This window comes from Magnolia sinica, chromosome 3, assembly GCF_029962835.1.
Source record: "Magnolia sinica isolate HGM2019 chromosome 3, MsV1, whole genome shotgun sequence".
NCBI lineage: Eukaryota > Viridiplantae > Streptophyta > Magnoliopsida > Magnoliales > Magnoliaceae > Magnolia > Magnolia sinica.
The window spans coordinates 130,434,399-130,444,956 of NC_080575.1; the positions used below are offsets into that span (position 1 = coordinate 130,434,399).

The following is a 10,558-nucleotide window of genomic DNA, read 5'->3' on the forward strand; positions in this document are numbered from 1 at the left end:
CATCTCAGCCCGAATGAATTGACTGACCATAATCATAATTAAGAGCAAAGTTCGTAACAGTCTTGTCCTCGTGCAGTGCCTTGGTAGTTCTCTTGGTAGCCATAGCAGTTTTTCTCGTTCTTCGTTGATGGAATTGTTTTGAAGTGGTTTCCTGCAGGTGCTTGTTTCGGCCCTCCAATTCATTCACCTGGGCCACATGCCTGCTCCAACGGCTCTCCCCATTTTATTTTTTATTTTTAACATGCACTTACACCCCATACACAATCACAACAGTGGGATTTCACCACAATGGGTACTCAAACCGACCTCATGTTGAAACTCTTGTGAGTCTACCACCAAGGCAGTTGGTGGTAGACTGGATCCTCCCCACTTGTGGAGAGTGAGTTTCGAATAAATTCCTTCCCCTATAGATGAAATGAATGTTGGTGGTTGCCTTTTCCCGTAGAGCAGTTGAAATTGTAACTTGCTCCAAACATGTCCTAGAAAAAGGATCAGATCTGATGATATCTTCAAATTGATGTTTAGGAAGATTGTTGGAAATATCTGGTTTTACTTGGTGTTTGTCTTTTCATATATATATATATATATAGGATGGAATCAACTGACGAGATATGAATTCTGAACGGAGAGGATATTTCTATGGGGAGACTTGAATGGTCATATTGGAAAAAGGAAAGTAGTGGATATGAGAGCATACAAGGAGATTCTAAGAGATGAAATGAAATAAGTGATGCCATGATTTTGCTATTGTATACAATCTAGCTTTAGTGAATACATTAAAAAGAGAGATGGACATTAATTTTCAAAAGTAGATCATATACAAATTAAATAGAGTTTTTCATACTTGCAAAATAAAAATATCCATATGTAAGGATTTCAAGGTTATGCCGAGAGAGAGCATGACTATGCAACATAGGCTAATAGTTATGGAAAGAAGTGAGTGAAATTAATAGGTGTCCAAAAACTAGATGGCAAAGTTTAAAAGGAGAGAAAATGATGTTATTTAAGATCATATTAGGACATGATCCACAAATGAAGTAGATTCAAATCTTAAATGGGCCCTACCATGCGGGGCAGTAAGGCCCAGGCCCAGATGTCCACCGCCCAGATGTCCACCGTTCAAACCTTTAAGGGTCTACCGTGAATTTGTGAACAATCCATCCAGTCCATCCGTTTTCCCACTGTGAGTTATCTCTTATCCCCGCTGCCCCTGGACAGTGGGGCTCAATGTGATGTGTGTAATGTATCCACGCTGTCCACTGTACAGTGGACCCATCTTGATGATGGGTTTAATTTATATTTTCCATTGGACAGTGGGTCGCCCTCAAATATGTGAATTTATGCTTTTTGTGTGGCCCACTTACCTATGTAAAATCAGGATATTGTGTGGCCCACGTAGCTGTATGAACTTATGATATTGTGGGGTGCCTTGATCTTTCTTTGTCTCGGAACCCGTGCCCCTATAAAAATGATAGAGTAAGGGGCGGCCCCAAAGCGGATTTGACCGGCTGTGGTTGGTCGAAGCTCCAGTAGCCCCACTTAACTACGTGAATTTGTATGGCCGACTTAACTATGTGAATTTGTGATTTTTTGTGTGACCACTTAACTACATAAATTTGAGATTTTTGTGGGAGGCCGATTAACCATGTGATCATATAATGTATGTGTGGCCACTTTGTTATGATATATACGTGGCTACTTAACCACATGAAAACACAAGTATCACATTGATTAACTTTGCATTTCATATTCGTAGCCCATTCGCAGGGCCATTCCGATGTATGTGTTATCTACATTGTCCTTAAACCATCACTATGTGCATTTGACATTTGGTCCTGTAGACCATCTCCATGGGGTTGGTGAAGGGAGGGCCTTGATTGGTAGAAAAAAACACATTTGGTCCGTTGATACCATCGCTTGGGCTAGGACAAAGGGAAAATGCAAATATTGGCTTGTTTTCAAACCTTTCGGGTGGCTCATCGATTGGATGGAGGAAAACCACAAATACCAGCTGGATCCAGACTTCCGTGATTCTACGAAGTGAGGCTCACTTTGGCATTGCCACTGCCCAACATAGCGACATGATAACATGGAATTGAGGTGAATAGAAAGTACACTTGTGAATACGATCCCAAACCTTCTACCTAGTAGGATGTAGGGTCGACCTTATGATTCCATGGACCCCACCGTATGAGATTGTAAGCCCAAACCACAATGCATGGAGTAGTTACTAGGATTTGAAGTTTAAATTGCAAGAACAACATGTAAATTAGTGGCTTTGCCTTGTAACTGCTCAACTTACTCTAGTTTAATCGAGTGTGCACTAAGGCTAAACAGGTTTACCTGAACATAATTGATGATGCTTAGAGAGCATGCTTGGACATGTGGAAAATAAACGTATTTGACTTAAGTGACATGCACTAAATGGGGTGCTTCATAACCCACATTCAAGCACGGTCCTAAAGAATTATTGGATGGAAACATGCACAAATAGTATGTGCATACAGACTATTGTTCGAGTATACTCGGGTAACATATTTAACTTATGCAATGTACGCGTACAATAGCCTCATTTGAGTATTCTAGCGAAATTCCTTTGTAGCATGTCAATAGACCCTTGTATTAAAGAAGATTAGCGGGATATAGTAGTAACTTGTAGATGATCTAGTATACAGTTACAAATATTCATAAACCCTTAAATGTGATATCATGAATTAATGTCATTATTTTTATGTTGTGCTTGCGTAAGTAGATACCATGTATCCTAAATATGTTATATCTTAATCTTGTTTGTCTTTGATTATTAAGCTATATAAGAACTTGTTATATAATGAATGCGTCTCGAATCCTTGCATCATAATGACTCATACATGCACATTTAGAGCATTATTGGGAGTTGTTAAATCATTGGTTGTTGGATATTTGGGACCATATGATTAGTCGTGGATTGTTGGATACTTGGGACCATATGATTAGTTGTATACCTAACGTTGGTTCCCCCATTGTCAGGTATGAGCTTGGGTGAGCATTTTGGTTATATGAGTCACAATTTCCAAGGACGGGTGGGGAAAAGGTGTGATGAGCCTACCTAACATCGGGCCTAGTTGGTGACATGATTGCAGAGTGGGATCCTTCATATCACGATAAATGATTATAACCATGCTTAAGGTTGGAGGAACGTGCAAACTTGATCCTTATATCTTTGAGTGGCCTTTGGAGCCAATAAAAATGGAAGAAATTGTCAACAGAAGGTACCTAGTATCTCCAATATCAAAACTTTGATTAGTTCACTCCCATAGCCTATAATAGCTATTGATTTCTGTGATGTAAGCCTATGCCAATTAGGGTTCTTTTGGATGCCTATAAGTTTTTAAGTTAAGTGACTTCTCGCCCTTGTAAGTGACATATGAATTTCTTCCTACAAACACCACCTATAAGTGACTTTCACTTCCTACTTATAGAACTTATAACCATCCAAATGACCCCTTAGCGACAAATGTTAGAAGCTCAAGTCCCCCCTCTCTACATTGTAAGTTAGGTCATAGGTTAGGAGAACTTAAGATATGAATTTGACACGTCAACCCAATGATCAGTAGACGTGAATTTTTTATTCATATCCTAGTGTAGGAAAAAAGCACCATGCAAATCCTCTTGTAATAGCTTTTTTTTTTTTTTTCTAGTAAAGGTAGTCTTAAGACCTATTTTAGGAACAAATATTATCTTCCATATTTATTTTTGAATGAGATTTTTCTAAAAATCCATGACCTATTTCCAAATTTGTTGTATCACAGAGAAAAAGAAAAATCTGGAAAAAATTTCTTAATAGTCATAGGAATATGCCGAATAGCACATGGGATGCTTGAAGATGGACATGTACACATGGCATATGTAGCATATGTGGAATTCTTGAAGCTGAATTATGGCACACATGGTACATGTGAGGTGGCACATATGCACAAGGCACGCATTGTCACATTTGACACGTATGGGCAATCAAAAGGTAGATGGTAGCACTGGTGCACATTAGCACCAAAGATGGGTGATGGCATATATCACATTTGTGCATGTGGGGCATAAGATAAGATGAATGGTCGTATATGTGGCACATTAGCACATGTGGGGTACAAAAGAAGATGAATGGCAGCACATGTGACATATTAGCACATGTGAGATGCTTTGTACATATGCAGCCCAATTGAAGATGGATGGTGGCATGTGGCACATGTAGTATGTGGCATAGTCGGATGTGTGGGGCACAGACGAATATGGACAATGGCTTGTTTGCCACATTGGCACATGTAGCACATGCGAGGCCATTGAAGATTGTTCATTTTCTGACAAAGTTGGAAAGTATTAAATGGTGTTTCCTACAAATTCCAACATGGGTCAGTTTTGATTCATAGAAAGCATGGGAACACAAATGATATTTATTGGGAAACCTTATTTTTAGGAAATTGTAGGAAAGGAAATATTGATTTCCTTGACAATATTCTAAGCAATCACTATCATGTGCTAGATTAGCATATGTGGCACATACAAGATACTCAAAGATGGATAAGGGGTGCATGTGGCGTATAGGCATGTGAGCACTTGAGGCTAAACTGTGGCACACTTGAGACCACTATGAGACCACCAAGAGAAAATGTCTTTCATAAATGCAATATATATTTTATTTTTATTTTCAAAGTACTTATTATCTAGCTGAAATTTTTTGATAGAACATTAGTATTTTATATATTAATAAACTCAGCATGTACGCTCCTCTTTGTAGCATGATAGTCCTTGGCCCGAGAAAAATATGGGTGACATTTTCTAAGCCTCATAGCCCCATGACATGTGAGATGTGACACGTATGCATTTAGGTTTATTTAACAGCCACTGGCTGTACGTGTTGGTTGCACAACACCAAAATCTTTAGAAACGGTTAAAAACCGTTCCTTAAACCAATTAGAAACGGTTTTCAACCATGGCTAAATAGGGCGTCGAAAAAAATTAGGGATGGTTGAATTTTGAAACGGTTCTAAACCGTTTTTGAAATTGGGCGTTGCAGAAGGTGCAAAAAAATTTTAATTTTCAATTTCCAACCCAATTTTCAAAATTTCAAAACCAACGTTATATTCCACGCCCATATGCCACTAAGAGATGGCTCTGTCAAATTTTAAAAACCATTTATTTACATATATTCATTAAACAATCATTCGTAGAAGGAAACCATGAGAAATGTCCAAAAGTGCCACACCAATTGAAAGACTGATGTAAGAAAAATGAACATCTATATGGGAGTGACAAATCAGGAAAAACTTAACTCCTGCCATTGATATGTGAGACAACACATGCAAGGGTCATAACACAATTTGGGAATATCGAACTAACATTACTGTCACAAGAATGGATATTGTAGTGAAAATGGGTGGCTTAAAAATATTAGTCAAGACAGTCTATATTCCATGGGTCAAGATTTTCTGGCCAGGATCGTCCAATCACCATGATGTGGTGGTGGTCCATGCATGTGGTAGACCTTTAGATCAACAGTAAAAATCATCCTAGATGATTGCTATGTGAATGGTGGAGATGCTAGATATAGGTGGGAGCATCTCTAGCAACGCGGACATCTGCTGGGAGCATCTCCTCAATAATCTTAAACATAGTTGCTGAAAAAAAAAAAACTGAGTTCTCATGAATAACAGTGTTACCAAACAACAAAATCACAAATGTACGGTATCAATTTCATCTATCATGTCTGAAAACAGTTTAATGTCACATCACACAGTAGCCAAAATAATCTAAAACAGTTTAATATCACCTCAAAAAGTAGCCAAAATAATCTGACAGAAACATTTTCTATTGCAAATAACTCCATGAAGAAGAAGAAGAAGAATGCTACTTCTTCGTCGTGAAAGAACATACGAACAGAAAATCTGGAACACAACTCACAGATGAACTACTTCTGGTCTCCATTCACTTAAGAAAGAAGGAACGGATGAATAGAAAAACTAGTTTTGGATATAAACATGTGGAGCTATTGCCCCACCATATCAAAGGACAACAAATGAACAAGGTTGTTTTGCAGAGAGCGCAAAAATATACACCAAAAAGAGTATTTCAAGTTCTACATTTTTTCTGGTAAGATGCAGTTAAGTATATAATTAAAGGGAAAAAAAAAAAAACAGATGCCACCAGAACTCCAGTCCATAACTGTGGATTTACAACTCAAGTCTAATAAGTAATATACCCAGATCCCACCCATTTTTTGCATAAGAATTTATCAAAAGAGGAGACTATCCCATGGGCAGAACATGTCTAGATGTTCAAATGAGATAGCTTATTTCTAATGGTATAAAACCAGCGACTGATTGCAACAAAACAAAGAGTAATTGCACATATTTCCTATTTCCAAAGAAAAATTCCTACATTGCCAAAAAATGCATCTGATCACTCTCTTGCTATTTAAATTGCCCTTATTTTTTTCCCAAACATCAAAATTAGAAAAGACAACGGGAAGAGGATAAGAGCCTATCCTCTACCTCCCTATCAATCCTCAATTCAAAGTAGACATACATTCTACAAGATAAATAGAGTTACCTGACATTTCCTTCCACCACAACCTCGGAACTCAAGCTCTGAAAGACAAACTACAATCCAAACCATGCTCATGGAAATCAATGAAAACTGCAATGAAAAAATCAACAGAAGTGATGGCTGGATATTAGATGTGATCTGCGGCTCCATCAGCACGCAGTTATACACATGACTAGATTAGAGCTTAAATAATGAAGATATCTGCAGCAGTACAAAGGCCTACATAAAGTCCGTAATGGCTGCATCTACAGCTGTCGAATGAGACAACCACATTCTACATCAATCTGTAACCATCAATCTCAGAGTTAGGGAGAAGCATGTAAGAAATTTATCTTTTCTAAATACAATAGTGAAGAATGCCAGGAGAATATGGATACAGTGCAAAAAATAACCCCAAAATACAGTAGTGAGATGTTTTTAGGGGAAAAATTTGCCTTGAAGATATCAATGGAAAAGATAGCTGAATTAGAGAACCAATATAAAGAGATGTTGAAATGCAGCATATGCTAATTGGATTGCACCATGGAGCCCACTCAAAGCAACCACAACAGATGACATTACAGATATGCCTGCTGTACTTGATTGATAATTGGCCTGTGCTTAATTGTGCAGCCCAAATCCCTATATAGACTCTACAGATGCCAACCCAAAGTAAATGAAACAGCTGACATTACACAAATAAGCCTGCTGCACAGTGCAAATCAATGATCAGCAAATGCTTCAGTGTGCAGCACAAAAATAAAACATGTTTAAAGACTTGCTAGGAACACACTTGAGTTTGAGACATACAATTCAGACAGTGGGAGATTAGCCAGGAAGATAACCGATCCGGTTAATTGGTTGTTCTGTAAGTGACTGTTGGAGAAAAATGCTAAGTGCCAACAGCCTACATTTTCAGTGGAAACAAGACCACAGAAAGAATGTTCAGTATATGACTAGTGGAGTATTTGCCATCAACACTAGAAACATCATATTTTATTACAGTTACATGCAAAAGTAGGACAGCGTAAATAGGATTCCTATAGTGAACTAGGATAGTTCTCCTTTCTTAAAAAAGAAAAAGAAAAGAAAAGAAAAAAAATCAGTCCTAGGATAGAGAAAAATCAAAGCAATCCAGAGAATGAAAATCAGCCACATTGAAGTTTTGAGTACCCATTTGGCCAGCAACACCAAGGAGCATCTTTGCTTGAAAAAACTGTCATAAAGCCGTGTGTTTGAAATAACCACGTCATCACCTGGTGGTAACAGTACCACTCGAGTGGGCCCCTATAGGATAAACTATCTATCAGAATGTAATGAGCAACTTCAAAATTCTCTACAAACTAATTATTGAGAACAAGATGAGAAAGCAACAGATGCTTAGAAACTTGTGGACAATATACTAAAGACTTGTGGACCCCATGTGCAACACTCATATAGAATAAACTTACTATGGAAGGAGTTGCATAGGACCAGCTTCCACAAGAAGTGTATTTGATTTACCTTATAAATGAAGGACATCAAAAAAATAAACACGAATTATATTTCAACTGCAGAAACATGAAATTCTGGAAAAAGAAAAGAAAAGAAAAGAAAACACTAATACAGATACTAAAAGAAGTCAGATATAAAAGAATCACAATTTCTCAACAAGGAAATATCTAGCAAATTAAGGATCGGAAGAATCTTACCATTAGGAAAGACATGGCTGCAAATCAAGAGCAGAAGGAAATGGAGAAGAGAAGAAGAGAAACTACTGTTTAAAAAGATATTTTGAAACAAATAGACTAATAGCACCATGAGCCTGGAAACCACCACTGGGGTTGATTCCAAATCCAGCACTGGTTTGCCATGATTATCATTGATCACTGTATCAAATAATTCTGAGACCAAGTACAGATGAAGCATCCTGCTCAGCTGTGTTATCCTGAAACAGCCCAGCTGGTGGTCACTTTCCAAATACGTCATAGAATGGAGGGTCCACATAAGGCCCTAGGCCAATGTGCATCTGTGGATTGATATATGAAGGATAGAGCAGCTCAAACGTTGGCATGTAGAAATTTTCCAGCAGTGCTTCCACATGAAGTAAAAGAAAGATAAGGAAATCAAGAAAAATCATGTATTAGTTTGAGTTCATAGTCATGCTCAGGGAGTGATATGGAATGGAAAATGCAAGCAAATATATACAGTTATACTGAATTTACCTATGAGCTGGACAGATGTGTGCTTTTCACCATTTTGTAAATGGTTGTGACTTATCCATAGTGCGTGGCATACAAGTACATAAATCCAGACCTTCCAAATCATGGGCCACATTGTGAACAGAGCAGAGGCACTTAAATATCACATTTTCAGATAATCAGAACTATTTGATTGGTGGACATCAAATGGATCAAATGAAAAAGGCGAATGGTCAGACTATGAACAGTGTGATCTTTAATTTGGGTTATCCTCCATCCACAATTGGGTGCGAGATTTGGATGTGATTTGAATGTTGAATGTTTATGTTTTTTCCCCTTCTTAAAAGCTGCCATCATTGAGGAGTCAGGATTGCTCCGACAAGGAAATTTTTGGGTCATGAAGCATCCGGGATTGGGCTCTCTGGATCAACCGTCTAAATCACAAAACAATGGGCCCCACATTATGAACTCAAATACTGAGGATCCCATACATATCCATGGGCTGAGGATCATAGAATTCCTCAAACAGTAGAAGCATAAGTTGGCCATTGATAGATTGGCAAAATGTGATGCTTTCCTAGCTGGACTGTCCATATGGAAGGCAGTAGGTTCATTGGATGGAAGGTCACCGCTCATGGCCGCATAACTGGGAAAAAAGAGAATAAAGATCTAGCTTACCAATTGACTTATGTCTGGAACTAGAAAATGAAAGATAGACTAGCAACCATAATGAATTCTGATCAAAGAAAGAATCTTACCAACTGTTGTTGTATTTTGAAGGTCATTGAAAAATCCAACAATACCAAAAGAGTCCAAGTTCCATAATCCGCAGCACAAGAATATCAAATACATGTCATGGAATGATATCAACTTGGCCATCAGCACTGACGAGATGAGAAATGGTAAGGAGAGATGAAGACAGGAGAATATTTAAACATGTCTTTCTTCACAAGGTCCAGAAGAGAATGTACTCTTACACAACATCATACATTAAAATGGATCTGAAGCTGCTCCTCAGCTCTTAAAGAATATTTAAAAAGAGAGAATAGAATAGGAAGACATCAAGTCATTATTAGCAGGTGAAATTGAACCTAACCTGCAGTTTCTCTACAAATATAGATGCTACACCTATCAAAAAAAGCTGATGTAGATTCCACACATCTGCTAGCATGGCCCATCACTCCGGGACCCAACCCATCATCAGGTTGGTCCAGCCTTAAACATTTTCCCCCCCCCCCCCCCCGCTAAAAAAAAAAAAAAAAACAGGTTCAATCAGCATGTGGGCCCCAATATTGGAAACAGTTGGATGGGATAGAAAAATTCAGCCAAGTTCCAATATGTTAATTCGTAAAAAAATGTAACAAATAGATTCTGTACATAAAAAACAATCAGCATTCTTAGTTCATATTATTTGTAGTGTTGAAAAACCATCTATTTGTTTGAGACATTGAACTTGTCCTTGCATATGTCACAGAGTAGGTGAGTGTTAGATGCCAAGATTACATGTAAGAATAGGATACATTAAGAAAAGCACTTCAATAGAAAATTACAGGAACATGAAAGGAACATCAGCATTCTTAGTTCATATTATTTTCTCCCCTGCTACACACTGATGGAGAACAAAACTCCATGTGTGCTCAATGGTATATCTAGCAACTCCCCTCCATAATCTCAGTTAGCTTGTTTGCCCTTTGGAACATGCGTGTATTAGTTGGGCTAGGGGTTAGTGCTGGGTGGTACTATGTTGACATGTGAGTATTGTCCATGTGAGCCTCTACCATGGCCAGCCAGATGTAGAGACCAGGCCCAGGTAGATATCC

General features: G+C 38.1%; 1 long non-coding RNA gene across 2 annotated transcripts; it reads right to left on the minus strand.

Moving 5' to 3' along the window:
• Nucleotides 1-7,082: 7,082 nt before the first annotated feature.
• On the minus strand, nt 7,083-8,610 carry LOC131238778 (uncharacterized). 2 transcript variants are annotated; one of them, XR_009168048.1, is made up of 2 exons: nt 7,732-8,610; nt 7,083-7,434 (listed from the first exon to the last, which is right to left on the minus strand). It is a non-coding gene; the product is annotated as an uncharacterized LOC131238778 (long non-coding RNA). The 2 variants fall into 2 exon arrangements; XR_009168046.1 differs by having other exon boundaries at nt 7,083-7,465.
• Nucleotides 8,611-10,558: the final 1,948 nt, after the last annotated feature.